Raw genomic sequence first — 16,909 nt, 5'->3', positions numbered from 1 at the left:
CATCTCCAGGCTGATTTGGCAATGTGCACGTTTAAAGCTTGTGCGTGCGGGTGCGTGGCAGCGTACTTGCGCTTTCGCTCCAACGCTTGTGTTAGCGACAGCTGAACGTTGCACTGGGAGACATTGCTGGATGGGTGGAGGACAGTGGAGGTGAGGGTGTGGGTGCAGGCCGGGAGGCGCTCGTGCCTGTGTCCTGAAATGGGGGTTCGATCTGTGTGGCAGGTTGTGGCACAGGGTAAGGGGCAGTAGTGTGACTCGCAGGCGGTGAACGGCCATCATCCCACTTTGTGGGTTGCTTGGCCATCATATGCCTGCGCATACTGTTCGTCGGTGGTCTGCGCTCTCACTGAAAAACATGCACACCTTTGAACACCTAGCCCTCTGCACGGAGGCTTGCCGTGACCGGGTGGTTTGGGAAACAGTTGGGGGATTGTTCGCTCTGGCCCTGCCTCTACCCCTGGCCACTCCACTGCCTCTTACAACCTGTCCTGCTGCTGCACTTGCCTCCCCCTCTGAAGCCCTGTACTCAGTAGGCTTAGCAAACCAGGTGGGGTCCGTCACTTCATCGTCCAGCTGCTCTTCCTCCGAATCCTCTGGGCGCTCCTCCCTCGGTCTTACTGCCCTTACTACTAGCTCACTGATAGACAACTGTGTCTCATCATCATCATCCTCCTCACCCACTGAAAGCCCTTGAGACTGTTACCGGAAGTCCCCAGCCTCATCACCCGGACTCCGGGAACTTTCCAAAAGTTGGGCATCGGTCACGACAAACTCCTCAGGTGAGAGAGGAACCAGATTTACCCACTCATGGCAGGGACCTGAGAACAGTTCCTGGGAGTCTGCCTGCTCAGAAGATGTCATTTTTATGGAATGAGGTGGCTGGGAGGAAGGAGGAGCAGCAAGCAGAGGATTCAGAGTTGCAGCAGTGGACTGCGTAGAAGACTGGGTGCCCGATGAATTGCTGTATGCATTTTCTGCCATCCACGACAGGACCTGCTCACACTGCTCTGTTTGTAATAAAGGTCTACCACGTGGACCCATAAATTGTGATATGAAGCTGGGGACCCCAGAAACTTGCCTCTCTCCTAATCCCCCAGCAGCCGGCTGTGATTCACCTGGACCAGGAACTAGGCCTGTGCCCACACCCTCACTTGGACATCCTCGTCCGCGTCCACGTCCTCGACCCCTCATCATGGCGGATTTACGAATAGAGCAGGGCCCAAATAAATTACCCCACTGCACAGCACTGACAACTGGGCCTTAATTCACAGCAAACAGAGACTTGTAGATAGCAGAGGCTCTATGCTGTGACTAGAAAAAAGTAACCCGCTGTCTTGCGCTGATACCTTGGGGTAATTTACTGCTCGCAGAGACTTGTAGATTATAGAGGCTGTGTGGAGTGGGAGAAGACTGTAAAGCCAGTGGATAGTGCTGGTAACTGCGTCGATCTCAACCCCACCAAGGAAAGCGTATTGTGGGATGCTCTGCACAGCGGCTGAGCTGAAATACTTTGCAGAGGCCCCGGTAATATTACAGTACTGTTTAGCAGTGAGACTGCGGTCTAATTCACTGCAGACAGAGAACTGTCTAAATAATTATGGAATTATTTTCGTACACTTTCACGTTGACAGCGGTATTGTAACGCAAACTCCAGACAGAAAAAAATTATACGGAAGGCGGCAAACAGGCCTAGCTGTGAAATAGTGAAGCACTACAACTCCCAGCAGGCTCCCAGCAAAATGCAGACGGTGAGATGCAGCCCAACGAAGGAGCTGTTTTTTTTTTCTTTTTGAAAAAGAATACAGATTGTATACTGTGTATATCACTTCACTTTCCCTCTAAAAGTCGCTGTGTTGGCCCTAGGCTGTGCGTATAATTCACTGCAGACACAGACCGGTGTAAATAATTATGGAATTTTTTGCATACACTTTGACGCTGACAGCGGTATTGTAACGCAAACTGCAGCCAGAAAAAAATTATACGGAAGGCTGCAAACAGGCCTAGTTGTGAAATACTGAAGCACTACAACTCCCAGCAGCAACCCAGTAAAAAGCAGACTGTGAGATGCAGCCCAACGAAGGAGCTTTCTTTTTTTTTTTGGAACAAGAATACAGGCTGTATACGGTGTATAACACTTTCCCTCTAAAAGTGGCTGTATGGGCCCTATGCTGTGCGTATAATTCACTGCAGACACAGACTGGTGTAAATAATTATGGAATTATTTGCGTACACTTTCACGCTGACAGCGGAATTGTAACACAAACTGCAGCCTGAAAAAAATTATACGTAAGGCTGCAAGCAGGCCTAGCTGTGAAATAGTGAAGCACTACAACTCCCAGCAGGCACCCAGCAAAATGCAGACGGTGAGATGCAGCCCAATGAAAGAGCTTTTTTTGTTTGAAAAAGAATACAGGCTGTATACGGTGTATATCACTTTCCCTCTAACAGTGGCTGTGTTGGCCCTAGGCTGTGCGTAAAATTCACTGCAGACACAAACCGGTGTAAATAATTAGGGAATTATTTGCGTACACTTTGACGCTGACAGCAGAATTGTAACGCAAACTGCAGCCAGAAATGAATTATATGGAAGGCTGCAACAGGCCTAGCTGCGTAATACTAAAATAGAAGCACTACAACTCCCAGCAGCCACCCAGTAAAATGCACTCGGTCAGATGTAGCTCTAAGAAGGACCGTTGGGGTTCTTGTAGACAGCATTCTACACTACCACTGTCCCTATATATTAGACTGCAGACTGAGAACACTATAGCTGTAATAGCCTGCACAGCCCGAGAGGAAAAACAAAATTTGTGGAAAACTGCTCCCAGCAGCCACAACAGCAATGCACACGGTCAGATGTGACCCTAAGAAGGACCGTTGGGGGTTCTTGAAGACAGGAACTTACACTAACACTTTCCCTATAGCAGCAGCACTTTCCCTGATCTCTCCCAGTCTGTGTCTGAGGCGAGCCGCGGACTGAACCGCTTTAAATACTCGGCGGTCACTTGATCTCACCAGCCACTCACTGCAGGGGGCTGGGATAGGGCTTGAACATCACAGGAGGAAGTTGTAATGCCTTCCCTGCATGTCTATTGGCCAGAAAATGGCACTAAACATGCAGGGAAGGAAATGGAATTGACTTGAGTACCGCGTGGTGCTTGGCTTGAGTAACGAGCATCTCAAGTACCCTAATACTCGAACGATCATCAAGCTCGGACGAGTACGCTCGCTCGTCTCTATCAGTAACGCATACTGCAGTCTCTGCTTCTATCCCAGGTCCCACAGACGAGTGTCACGATCTAAAACCAGGTGACCGGGTCTATGTGAAAAAGTTTGCGAGAGAAGGACTAGAAACCTGGTTTGAAGGTCCCTACCAGATGTTGCTCACCACCCTGACTGCAGTCAAGCTCGAAGGAAAGCCCACTTGGATCCACGCTTCACACTGTAAAAAGGCCCAGGGTCCCGGAGCACAGAACTCATGATTCTGCATATCCTTTACATGATATGGGCAGGGTGGGGGGCCTGGGCGGAAGTGGCTATCACACATTCAGAGGCAGGAAAGGAGGGAAACTGGAACCCCTGGTCCAGAGAATATGAAGGGGAAGTGACATTGTGGTACAATTCTTCTAACACCCATAACCACATACACCTTTGACTACTGTACACTAGCCCCCTGTTTCAGTGATCAGAACAAATTAATACAATCAAATGTGCAATATGAAGACTACACTGAGGGTGAGAATCCAATACCGCATCGTGCTAAGAGAGAAGTTGACACTCCAGGTGATAGCTTTGAGCCACATGTATATATAGATGCAATAGGAGTGCCAAGGGGGGTGCCAGATGAATTTAATTCTAGGGATCAAGTTAAAGCAGGTTTTTAGTCCTTATTTGCTATTGTCACTGTTAATAATAATGTAGATTGGATAAATTATATCTATTACAATCTGTAGAAGTTTGTAAATTACACCAGAGGTGCTTGCTGCACCTACATTCCTGATAACACCGGACCTACAGGTAAAGTGACTGTCGCTATTAAAAAATTAAATAGTTTGACAGAAGAACTTAAAAGGAATTCAGGGGTTACCGATCCCTGGGACCAATACTTTTCATGGCTGAAGGGATGGAAGAAAGTCCTGATTCAAGTGGGTATAATTCTGGGCATCGTTTTGTTAGTTCTGCTGAATTTCAGTACGTGTATTATCCCCTTGATCAAAAAGAGTATGAGTAAGCGACTGGACAATGTGATATCGACATTACCCTTGTTTGAAAAAGATGAAGACACAGTCCCGATAATGCCAACGACAGTACGCTACCAGAAGAATGGAGTATTGCGCCTGCCCCGGTCTCCCAAGATGGATTGTCAGTTGATTTCCCATTTGCCTAGGAATAGTGTAGAAGACCATAGGTTCCAGCGAGGGTGCACTCTGCGGGGTGTTAACTTGTACAGATAGAGGGTATGGATGCCTGGAAAATGAGCCCAGGGAATCCATGGCCTCCTTCTGAGGTGAGGTAGGGATCCCCCCTCCTAGCAGTAGGGCCTTACGGGCAGTGGGGAAACCCTGATGCAAGGGAGAGGCGACCGAGGGAGAGTGCGAGACCTGGTGCTTGATCTCCATATTAAGTTTTTAGGGGGGTTTGTGAGGGTATATGTATATACTGCCATATGTTTTTCATGCTTTTATACCTGTATGCAAGTTCTATTCAATGCTAAAATGAGAAAAACCTAATATGTAGCCTTAAAAATCATATAAGATATGCCAAGGCTTTGCAAGGCTGAGAGAGATGTGTCCAGAAATTCAGAGATGATACAGAACCGGATACAAAGGCGCCGTGCTTGGCTGTTTTCCCAGAAGCTGTTTTCCCCGTATCAAGATAACGACTGTTTAACTATGTATATGACTAACACTGCCTCAGACGGAATCGCGGACATTACATATATGGTTATGCGATGATTACATATATGGTTATTTGAGCCAATGAGACCATTAGCCATTCCTAGTGACGTGACCAAAGGGTATGAAGCCCCATGTAATCTGTAATAAAGTGCACAGTTATTTCCCCGTGTGAGGAACTATACTAGACCCCCGTGTGTGGTGTTTCTTCTTTACCACCGGCAGCTGGGCATTGGGGGTGGGCCGGATTGGTGCTGTACGCAGAATTTCCCTGACAGGAGGAGGAGGATCCTGAAAGTCATCTTCCTAGTGAGGACAGCGATGTGTTGCATACTGGTACCCTGGCACACATGGCTGACTTCATGTTAGGCTGCCTTTCCCGTGACCCTCGCGTTAGACGCATTCTGGCTAACACGGATTACTGGGTGTACACCCTTCTTGACCCACGGTATAAGGAGAACCTTTCCACTCTCATTCCCGAAGAGGAAAGGGGTACGAGAGTGATGCAATACCACTGAGCCCTGGTGGAAAAAGGGATGCTAAAGTTCCTATCGGACAGCGCTAGTGGCAGAAGACGCAGTTCCTAGGGCCAAGTAGCAGAGGATCAGGCAGCATGTCCTGCACAGGCAGGGGAACACTCTCCAAGGCCTTTGCCAGCTTTTTGGCTCCCTAGCAAGACTGTGTCACCACTCCCCAGTCAAGGCTGAGTCGGAGGGAGCACTGTAAAAAGATGGTGAGGGAGTACGTAGCCGATCGTACCACCGTCCTCCGTGATGCCTCTGCTCCATACAACTATTGGGTGTCAAAGCTGGACACGTAGCACGAACTAGTGCTGTACGCCCTGGAGGTTGAGGCCTGCCCGACTGCTAGCGTCTTATCAGAGAGGGTGTTCAGTGCAGCTGGGGGAATCATCACGGATAAGTGTACCCGCCTGTCAACTGCCAGTGCCGACATGCTTAGACTCATAAATATTAACAAAGGCTGGATTTCCCCAGACTTCTCTTCTCCACCAGCGGAAAGCAGCGGAACCTAATGATTCTTTTTGCTGCAACAGGAGAAAAAAGCATTCTCTATCACCAGAGAAAAGGGGAAATTAGCTTTGTCAATCACTCTCGGATATTATTACTCCTCCTCCTCCTCCTAAAGCAGCATGTCATCACGCTGAACTGCCAATTTTTCTGCGGCCCAAAAGGCTCTATTTATAATTTTTTGTAGAATTTTTCAATGTTTCAAAAGTATTGATACTTTAACAGAAACCATTTTTTTTTCACAGGGCTGCCTCCAGGCTCTGTTACAAATTAAGCAACAGCAAGCTGTATCTTTAAAAAATGTTTATGGGTTTCACCTGTCCTCCCAGTTGAGCAATTTTTCAGGGGTGCACTTGTACTCTTGGCACACCAATTTTTCTGGCCCTCGTCTATACTGTTATCTAACTAATTTTTCCAGCCTTCGTAATACCATCTTTAAGTTCCTTGGGGTCGCCTATGCTGTGGGTGCACAAAGACTTCCCATTGCGTTGTTTTACCTGTCTGGAACAAATACATTGACTGACTTGGGTAGGGTGCAGAGTGCAAATGGCTTTCCCATTGCGTTGATTAGCTATCTGAAGCTATCATAGCTGTACTAGCATCGGAGTCTGCTTTATGCCCACGATTGCTGAGGGTGTGGGCAGAGGCCGAGGTCCTCGGCAAAGTGAACATCTGCCATGTTTGGGCACTGAAATTGCTTCATGTTTAATACTTTCCTTGGGTTTCATGGGCTTGCCTATGCTGTGGGTGCCCAAAGATTTCCCATTGCGGTGTTTTAGCTATCTGGCACAAACACACTGAATGACTTGGGTAGGACACAGACAGCTTTCCTAGCGCGGTGTTCAGCTATCTGACACATACACAGAATGAATTGTGTGGGGACACATGGATTTCCTATAACTATGTAACTCACGGCACCTTGGGTCACACAAGGTGGCGGCTTGTACCGAGCCTGACCCAGGGCCCGCTCCCGTGCTTCCCACACAGAGTATTGCGGGTCCTACCTCGGTCATGGTTTCTCAGGCTTATTATGCCACCTCCTCCTCCTGCTTGGGGTCTGGGGATCTGCGTTGGTCAGCATATATTATCTCTCCTGCTACAAATTACCAGTTATCCGAGATACAGGATTGGAGCATTCACAGGAAGCGTTAGTGATTTCATGACACTTTCACAGGGTCACTGTATACCTGTGGTGGTTACTTTGGTGACACCTCCTGCTTCAAGCCAATCTTTGGTGTTAGTATGTGCTGCTGCATTGTGGAGATGTGTAGAAGTGCTGGCACCTGAGTCCCCTTTATGCCCACGTTTGCGGCTCGTGACAATTTTCCAACGGAGGTGGCACGGGATTGGAATGATGATCGTACGTCAATTCTCAACAGCATTGTGAGCTATCGCCCACACTTTCAAAGAGGGTCGCTGCCTGGCCCTGCCAACTCTCTGCAGTGTGTGCCTCCGGTTCTTCCTCATCGCAGACGCACTTAGAAATAGACATGTGGGTGGTGTAGCTATGAAGCGAGCGTGTGGAATTGTTGGACAGCAATGCCAGCATGTAACCCAGGAGAAGAGGCAGCGGTGTCACCCGCAGGCAATGATTGTCCTTGGTTGCAAGTAGTGTGGTGCTTGGCTAAGGTGTGCCTTGCTAATGAGGGTTTGTTCAAAGTAAATTGTTAGGAGGTTGACGCCAGACTCTTGCCCCCATTTTGGCTTAATAGTGGGACCTGGGAGCTTCAGATGCAGCCATACATGCTGTCCCTGCCCTTCCCTATCCGTTTCTGTGGTGTTTCCATGACTTTCTGATGTTTTCTGGTGTTTGACAAGTCATCAGCTATGCGGAGCATCGGTCCCATACAAAAATGCTCGAGTCCCCCATTGACTTCAATGGGGTTTGTTACTCGAAACAAGCTCTCGAACATTACAAAAAGTTCAACTCGAGCAACGAGCACCCAAGCATTTTGGTGCTCGCTCATCTCTAGTTCTAACCTTGTAGGGAGGATACGTTTTTAGGTTGACAAAGGAAAAGTTAGTAAAGCAGTCATGTGGAGAGAGGTACACCATGACAACACCTTGGAAAGTATTATGCAGTCATCTCTCCCAAAAGTGAGCCAAAACTCCTTAACTTGACAAATTAGTGAACCTAAATTATACATGAGAACCTTACCCATGTGTTATGATTACTCATTCAATGGGGAAACCCGCCACCCCTCCCCAGAGGGGCCCTTAATGACCTAAGACAGCCGGTCCCTCCGGGGTGTACGCATCCCACCACCCAATAAGGTCACCCCACTTTTCCTGGCAAGAAAAGAAGAGGGAGAAGAAAGAGGGGGAGGAGGGGAGAAAAAAAAAGAGCACAGCAGAACTTTAAGCTAACATTTCCTCCTACCTTCCCCACACCACCTCAACAGTGCTCAGCTCAAGTTTTACCTTGTTTCAAATTTGATCTAGCCCTGAGCGGGCAGATCTAGCTCGGTGAGGCGGTGCATCTGGACCCATGGCCCAGCCCCCGTGGGCCCTACAATGCCCTACACAGAGCCCCCAAACCCAGACCAATGACACATGGAGAGTGGCAGCGCGGGACCTGGGGGGGGGGGGGGTAAGCCACGGCCGCCCACCCCCGAGGCCTACCCCACCACACACCGTCGAGCTACATACAGGATCTTTAACATATTACCATATCAACATTGTCCATTGGTGTAATACTCCCCTCTCAGTGCGCAAGTCGATCACACTATGAAAGGCAACAGGTGGATGCGAGACCATCACAAACCAGGGAAAATTTTACAATTGATCTAAAAGAGAGAGAAAAAGAAAAAAAGGCACAAAAAGGAAGATCTTCTCCAGCTCAGCACTCCGAAGATGCCCAGTGCCCCAGGCCAGGGGAGTCATTGAGGATCTCTATGGTGTCCATTTTTGATGATCATGATCTATTCATGCAGATGAAGTAGATGACTTTGTAGCATAGTTCCTGCTTTTTGGAAATTTGAACTTTTGAATTGTTTTCCAAAAATCCCCCTATGGAAGTAGGGGAGCAGAAAGGTCATACCGTGTGGGCATCCAGGACGGAATACCAATGGGTTCAATGTCCAGTTGTTGCCATACTTTGTTCAAGTCCTCTGAAGCTCTAACTGTGGCCATTCTAACTATTCTGCAGCCATTTTTATTTATTGTGAGGCCAAAAGGGAACAGCCATATACTGAATAGGTCTGAATAGCTCTGTGGATATGTTCTATCCAAATGCCTGCTGCTCTCTCCTCTCCCAATAATTCTGAGAAGAGTTGCTCCTTACCTCAGCCCCAGGTCTGCTTCTGCAGGGGGAAGCTCCGCTGTCCTCCTCCCACTGTTTTTTACTATTTTCACAGCACACGGAGCTCCGCCACACAGCGTGCTTCCGGCCCGCTCATAAATTTAGTCCCCGGCTTTGCTTGCAACGCCAGGCCTCAGATGAGAAGTGCAGCCAGACAGGTTGTGGAGCACTCTTTTTGTGCCTTGTCCTGCAGTGATTGTGTTCTAGCATTGATTTATCTCATCGCCACACAATTACAGAGGGAAAGGCTGAACTACCTGTGGCAAAACATTTTTGTGGTCATGGACACAGCATAGAGCAGATGAGAGTTATTATACTGAAGGGTAATTTTAAGTCGCAGCATCACAGAAGAATTTGGGAGTACAAATTTATGGTCATGTTTGATACCCTCAAGAATGGATTGAACCTCAGCCCGAGATTTTTGCACAAGTGGAAAATATGAAAGGTCTCGAGATGGTGAAGAGGGATGTCCTCCTCCGAATCATAACTTTTTAATTTTATTAATTAATTGTATTTGCTTTAAAACTTCATAAAAATTCTGAACTTGACTTGTAATAATGTTGCCATCCACTAGGTAGTGCTGCATCTCCATCCATGTGAAGGTTGAAGGAGAGATAAGACACATTGTAAAATTGTCCTGAGATCAGTGAACTGATTTACGATGTATGTCTTAGCTCTGTTTGTATGTTGTTTTAAGTTTTGAGTGAAAAACAGTTTCAAATTTCTGCATGTGAACATTTATTTAGATCAATAGCAATTTGTTCTCCTCCGCTCTGCATCTGTATGTTATAATTGTGTGCTATCCAAAGTAGTTTTATTCAATAACCTGACGAAGGGGGCGAGATATCCCCAAAAGCTTGCTTGCTGTAACATCATGCATTTTGTTAGCCATTAAAAGATATCATATCTACAAGATTACTCGGTTTTATTGTGGTACATTAAACCACAATCTGACAGGCATTCTATGAAGCCACGCCACAGGTATGGCTTGATAGGCATTTAGAAGGCCCCAGCTGCTATAACATCCACTTAGCAACCCACAATTTTATTGCTGGGGTAGTGCAGGACCCCAAAACATCCAACAGGGATTTAAATGACGCTGACAGAATCGACAGTGGCATTTCAAGGGTTAATAGCTCAGATGAGCCATGCGGCTTATTGGAGCTGTTGTGGGCAGGTGTCGGTAACAACAGAAAGTCATGATATATGGAGCATGATCACCCCTCCATACATACGCCAATACAGTTATGTCCTGCAGCATGTCTTGTAGCATTAAGTGGATAAATATGTATTTATGATAAAAGAATTTTTTATTTGGAAAAAACAGGTTAATTAGAATCTGTCTGACAACTGCTCTGTTTCCCCAATGGCCATTCTGCTAGATGGCAACAGCTTTAGGATTGGCTGGCAGACAGTGGAGTCATAGTGAGAGGAGGCCTGTGGTTGGCTGGAGAAAAGGTAAAGTCCTACACGGGGTGGCAGTTGGAGGTTAGTTAGAGTAGAAAATAGTGCTGTAAGAAGGAAAGGTGTATTTTAAGACTGAAAAACATTACAATAGCAAGAAAGATATAGAAAGTAGTTTAAAAAATGCTATAGAAAGAAGACTGAATTAAGAAAAGAAAGATATAAGAAAAGGATTGAATGTATAAAGAAAGATAAGTAGTTGTGAATAGAGAAGAAAACTATTGAATCAAACTACTAGCGACCACTTGTCAGTTAGTATGTATGTGAATGCTTCAGATGCTCCGCCCCTGGTAATATCATTGCTTTGCCCCCTGGTGACATAATTGAAGGTCCTATAACATATATATAGAACACAGAGCCTGAGCAACAGAAGAACACAGTTAAAGCATTTGAAAAGGGGAGGACAAAAATAACAAAATGAAAATACAATTAAGCCATTATTAGCTCAAACACAACTCAGCGGTCCTGACAGAAGACACTGTATACTGGATGAGCCATTGTGCAGTACAGAAAGCACTGTGTACTGAATAAACCACCAGCAGCTACTACCAGGACCTGTGATGACGTCACCGTTATGTGATCACCTGTGGGGGTGAAATCAAGAATCACATGACCAGGGGCTGAACACTGTATCCAGGATGTGTGTAAATTAGGATGGATGTGGATGTAGTAGAGCTGTTTGTGTGTAAATCAGACTGTAGCAGAGCAGCGTGTGTCATGTACGTGAATCAGAATTGATGTAATAGAGCTGTGCGTGTGAATTTAGGATGTAGTGGAGCTGTGTGTGACGTGCTGTGTGTCATGTGTGGGGGCATACAAATAAGAAGGATGGGATAATTTGTGGAGTCAGGATGTATTTAGTAGAGCTGTGTGAGCCATCTGCTGTGTATGTAATGTGTGGAGTCAGGATGCATGTAGTAAAAGCTGTGTGTTTAATGTGTGGGAATCAAGATGGATGTAGCAGAGCTGTGTGTGAAGGTGGGGAAATAATAATGGGTGTACAATGTAGCAGAGCTGTGTGTGTAATGTGTGGGAATCAAGATGGATGTAGTAAAGCTGTGTGTGGCATGTAGTAGAGCTGTGTGTGTAATGTTTGGGAATCAGGATGGATGTAGAAGAGCTGTGTGTGATGTGTGGGGATCATAATTGATGTACTATGGAGCAAAGCTGTGTAGTGCATTGCACCACCAGAAACACTAGTACTATAATTTGGTAAAAATTGCTAGTTTAAAAAATAAAGATGGCCTTCTTCAATCCTCACATTTCACCAAAGACATCTATTATGTGTCTGCTACCTGCATGAGAACTGTGAATAAAAGTGAGTCATATTATTATACCCCTGACTCCTGGAATTTTCCTTCTCACACAAGACCATCTGTACTACGCTATGTACTTCACCACCCTACAGGGGAAAGGACTACAACACCCAACAACCTGTTCCCTAAAAAAAACATTGTTCATAGAGACACTAGGGTGGGTGTGCAACTACCTGGTTGCCCCTCGCTCAGGCCTTGTTATGGACTGGCGTCATGACAATTATTCATGTCACTGAATTTGGATTAAACCCTATGATGTTTTATCGGCGTGGTCCTAATCTCGAAGATTGATTAGTCAGACCTGTATTTAAGCCCAGTGTTATTATGCAAACACAAAAAACACTGTCTCTACCAAAACCAGGAAATTATGCTTGCCTTAATTGTTCCTGCTGCGGGAATCTTTTGAGAGGTGACTGTTTTTGATTGGCAGAAAAGAAATTTCACATCAAAGACAGATACACGTGTAATTCATCCTTCGTTGTCTACCTCATCAGTTGCCCATGTAGCTTGAGCTACGTGGGAGAGATGATGCAAGAAGTAAGCTCCCGCATGATGGAACCTAAAAGCACCATTCGGACTAAAAACGTAGAATTACCCATACCAAAACATTTTTTAGAAAAAAAATCATTTAATCAATTAAAGTTTAAAATCATTGATCATGAACCACCAATGGAGAGAGGAGGTCACCGTGTAGGATTATTGAAGAAAAAGTTACTGAGGTGGATATACACCCTGGATACCCCGACGCCCTAGGGACTTCATCTGGAATATAATTTTATGCCATATATTTGATTTATTCTTTCGCTGTTTCTCTTAATATAATTTATGGATTTGATTTACACACTTTTTTGTCATTCTAGTTGTCTATTTTTATCGTTTGTAGGTCCTGAATTTGTGATTACTAATAGGGTCTTGATATGCCATCTCACCTTATTGGCAAATTCTACAATTTCTTGTAAATTAGTTATATTGTTGCAGTCTCCTTTCACTATGTATTATTGAAATGTGGTCATAATAAAAATTTATTAGTAGCATGGTGATGGTTCCTTGTGCATGTTTTATAGAATACTTTCACTAGTTGAGTGATTGACCACTTAGGATCAAAGACACCAATATTGTAGAGGTATGGTTACTCTGGTGTATAGTCAATTATTGTTACACCTCTCTTTTTAAAGTTTTGGTTGTAAAATATAATCTACTGAGCCAAACATATATGGGGATAGTTGTATTAAATAGTCCAAGTGTATACATCAGATGATTTGAGCCCGGGATAGGGTCTATTTAAATTGGATACACTCAATGTTGCAGGTGAGGGGTTACATCTGGTGTTACAGCGATATGTACACATAGTGATTGTCGGTCATCTACACAAGCGTTTACCCATTGGGTCAGTAGATATTAATAAGGGTATGGTTGAGCTATATTAAGAGAAGCGTTTTTTAATTTCTGCATAAGGTTACTTACATAATTTTATTTACATCCAATATTCAATTATACATTCTATAGCGTACAATGGAGAAAAGAGATATTGTTTTATTTGATGGCAGGTGCATACACTAAAAGCATAGGAATGTAAATAAAGTGATCCTCCACGCCTGCGAAATATTGCCTTAAGATATACTGTTGGAGTATGGAGTTGAGGTTACTTGCGTTGGAACTGCTGTGAGGTGAAATGTCGGCACTCTTGTGCATGCGCAGTCCAGTCTGTTGACCGGGGCCTGGTTTGCCAGATTTGACGCATGAGCAGTGGTGATGTTGGACGCCACTTGGGGGATTAACCTATGGATGTCTAACAGCAGAGATGACAGCTATCCAATGGGACTCCACTGTTGTTTTTAACGGGTACTTATATTGTTAAAGGTCACTACATTATTAGATATTGCACACAGCTGATGCTGGTAGTGTGCGCATGGCTTTGGAGAGTTTTGTGATATGTGTTTTTCCTATTTATATGTGTCTTAGTACATTATGTATTAGAGCTTGATAAAGACCACCATTTTACTGAAGTATGGAGGAATAAAAGATTGCGTTATATACACATTGTATGCTGCCATGGATTTTGTTTGCCATTCCATGACAAGTAACATCATCTTTACTCGACTCTCAATTGGGGGAAAGCACATATGGTGGCCACCGTGCATGAGGATCTGGCCTGAGATTATTGCTTGCGTCGTCCACAAAAACCATAAACACTACCACCCCCATTCTGGCACAACAGACTAGAATAAGCCTTCCCCCAACTCAGAATGGGGCCTACCACTCACTGCTGAGTCCAGTCATCTCCTCGGATTCCTCCCAGGCCGTCTCTACCCACTGGCAGCAGCATGGGGATAGACCCTGCCTGGAGGGTCCTCAGTGGGGTTACATAGAAGCCACCGGCCAAAGGCGCCATAGCTGTGCAGGATACCTGCAACCTGCTGCTGATGCACTCCCGGGCCTTACTTTATGCATTGATGCTGCCGCAAACCCTCAATATCACAGCAGTGCTCAATTGCCTGTATTATAAAATCAATCTACAGCTAGGCTCTGCAGTTGCACCGCCACCAACAGGAAACATGATGACCAGGATCCTGTGCTGAAGAAGCCAACAAAATAAAATCCAAGGTCAAGCAATAGATTAGGGTAGGGGATCCGCACAGAAGCTCTCTCAATGTGTTTCCTGTTGATGGCAGGACTGCAGAGCCCAGCTGTCACGTACGACCTGGGCACAATGCATACCTCGCCCAGAACAGTCACAAGACTGTGTCTACATTGGACAAATGGGAAATGCAATGCTGCAGGAAAAACCCAAATTCAACAAAGGAAAACACAAAATAACAACTGACCTTGCTTCTAACTGACAAAGGTCCCTACCTAACAACAGATTCACTGCTGGGATAAGTGCAAACCAGCCAAATGCCTCCAGGCCGGCTACCTGACCCTCACAGTAGGCAAGTGAGAACACCAAACCACAGTATGAATAACCAAGAGAAACGGAAATAAACCACAACTTAACTGAAAGACGAATAGCAAACTCCAGGAGGATCTGGACACAGCTCCAACCACCATGACCAACTGAACTGAAATCAGGACTTGCTAGCAGATATCCAATGACTGAAAACACTTAAAGGAGATGTCTCGAGGAAGCAGTGAATTTTTTTTTTTGCCCAGTCCCCCTAATTAAACATACATTACTAATTACCCCTGTAAATTACTTTCCTAGCTGGTTTCTACTTACCGTTCCAGCGTTTCAGCAACTTATAAAACTTTTTCCCAAGATGGCCGCCAGCTCTTTTCGCATCGCTTGCTGTAGCCCGACGTGCGCGCTCCCGAGACGCTACCAGCTGTGTCTCCATGGCAACCAGACGCCCCGCAGCCGCCGACCGGACCCCTGGAGTGAACACCGCCGACCTGTCACCCACCGCCAGGCAGAAGGTAACCGGCGCAGCCCCCCCCCCCATCACAGCCCCCCCGGCCCAGCGCTAGTTCCCCCATCAAAGCGGCAGCCCCCCGGCCCAGCGCTAGTTCCCCCATCACAGCAGCAGCCCCCCCGGCCCAGCGACAGCCCCCCCCCCCCGGCCCAGCGCTAGTTCCCCCATCACAGCGGCAGCCCCCCCGGCCCAGCGCTAGTTCCCCCGGCGCAGCGGCAGCCCCCCCGGCCTAGCGACAGCCCCCCCCATCACAGCGGCAGCCCCCCCGGCCTAGCGACAGCCCCCCCATCACAGCGGCAGCCCCCCCGGCCCAGCGCTAGTTCCCCCGGCGCAGCGGCAGCCCCCCCGGCCTAGCGACAGCCCCCCCATCACAGCGGCAGCCCCCCCGGCCCAGCGCTAGTTCCCCCGGCGCAGCGGCAGCCCCCCCGGCCTAGCGACAGCCCCCCCATCGCAGCGGCAGCCCCCCCCCCCCGGCGCAGCGGCAGCCCCCCCGGCCCATCACTTACCAGGACAGCTGGACGGCGGGACAGCTGGACGGCGGGACAGCTGGGCGGCTTCTCCGGACAGCTCGGCAGCTCTGCACCTTCCTCTAACAGAGGAAGGTACAGAATGGCCGCTCTAGCGCGCTCCCGAGCAGTGACAGCTCGTCTGCGCATGCGCAGAAGAGCTGTAGCGGGGAGCACACTGAAGCGGCTCGTGCTGAATGGAGAAGACCGGACTGCGCAAGCGCGTCTAAAAAAGCAAGCTGCCGGCGAATTTAGACGGAACCATGGAGACGAGGACGCTAGCAACGGAGCAGGTAAGTGGAATAACTTCTGTATGGCTCATATTTAATGCACGATGTATATTACAAAGTGCATTAATATGGCCATACGGAAGTGTATAACCCCACTTTGTTTCGCGAGACCACCCCTTTAACTAGTATACCAACACGCATAAGTAGATCGAATAGCTGAAGTATGCATGATGTACTGGTTCTTATTTAAGCTGCTTAAGATCCTTAAGCTCACAAACTCACAACAAAGGTCCTCATTGTCTCAGTTGTCCTTATTCTAACAAGACAACTTGACCCCAGGAGTCCTGCTTACAAGCGGGGCGATTGTCCCAATAGGAATGGCCTAGAGGCCTGTCTTGCTCTAGTTGGTATATAATATATATACTGAACAGGACACAGTTAACACACACACAGACAATGGACATAAAACTTGAACAAGGAGTTCATTACAACAAGTGTCTGGTCACCTACACAGACACTGAACATGTCGCTGTTCACACTAACAACATGGAATCCCACCCAGAACCTAATGCAAGCAAGCAACACAGTAGAACATGCATGACTCAAAAAACCAAGGTTCTAAGAGAGAATGAGGTAAAATAGTAAAATGAATAAATGACTAGTGCCCTCTTGAAAGAGGGGCTGATATTTACATGCAGCAGACCGGTGGTGATTGGATGGCTGGAGAACTCCACGCCCAGCCAGAAAAATCATCCCACACTG

General features: G+C 46.8%; 1 protein-coding gene across 1 annotated transcript in view; it reads right to left on the bottom strand.

Moving 5' to 3' along the window:
• LOC136624386 (zinc finger protein ZFP2-like) overlaps positions 1–16,909 on the bottom strand; it is a 190,336-nt gene that overhangs the window by 169,503 nt on the left and 3,924 nt on the right. The gene's annotated exons all lie outside the window — the stretch shown is intronic.

Source organism: Eleutherodactylus coqui, chromosome 4 (assembly GCF_035609145.1).
Source record: "Eleutherodactylus coqui strain aEleCoq1 chromosome 4, aEleCoq1.hap1, whole genome shotgun sequence".
Lineage (NCBI taxonomy): Eukaryota > Metazoa > Chordata > Amphibia > Anura > Eleutherodactylidae > Eleutherodactylus > Eleutherodactylus coqui.
The sequence above is the reverse complement of the archived record's forward strand: the minus strand, read 5'-3'. Positions and strand labels throughout refer to the sequence as shown.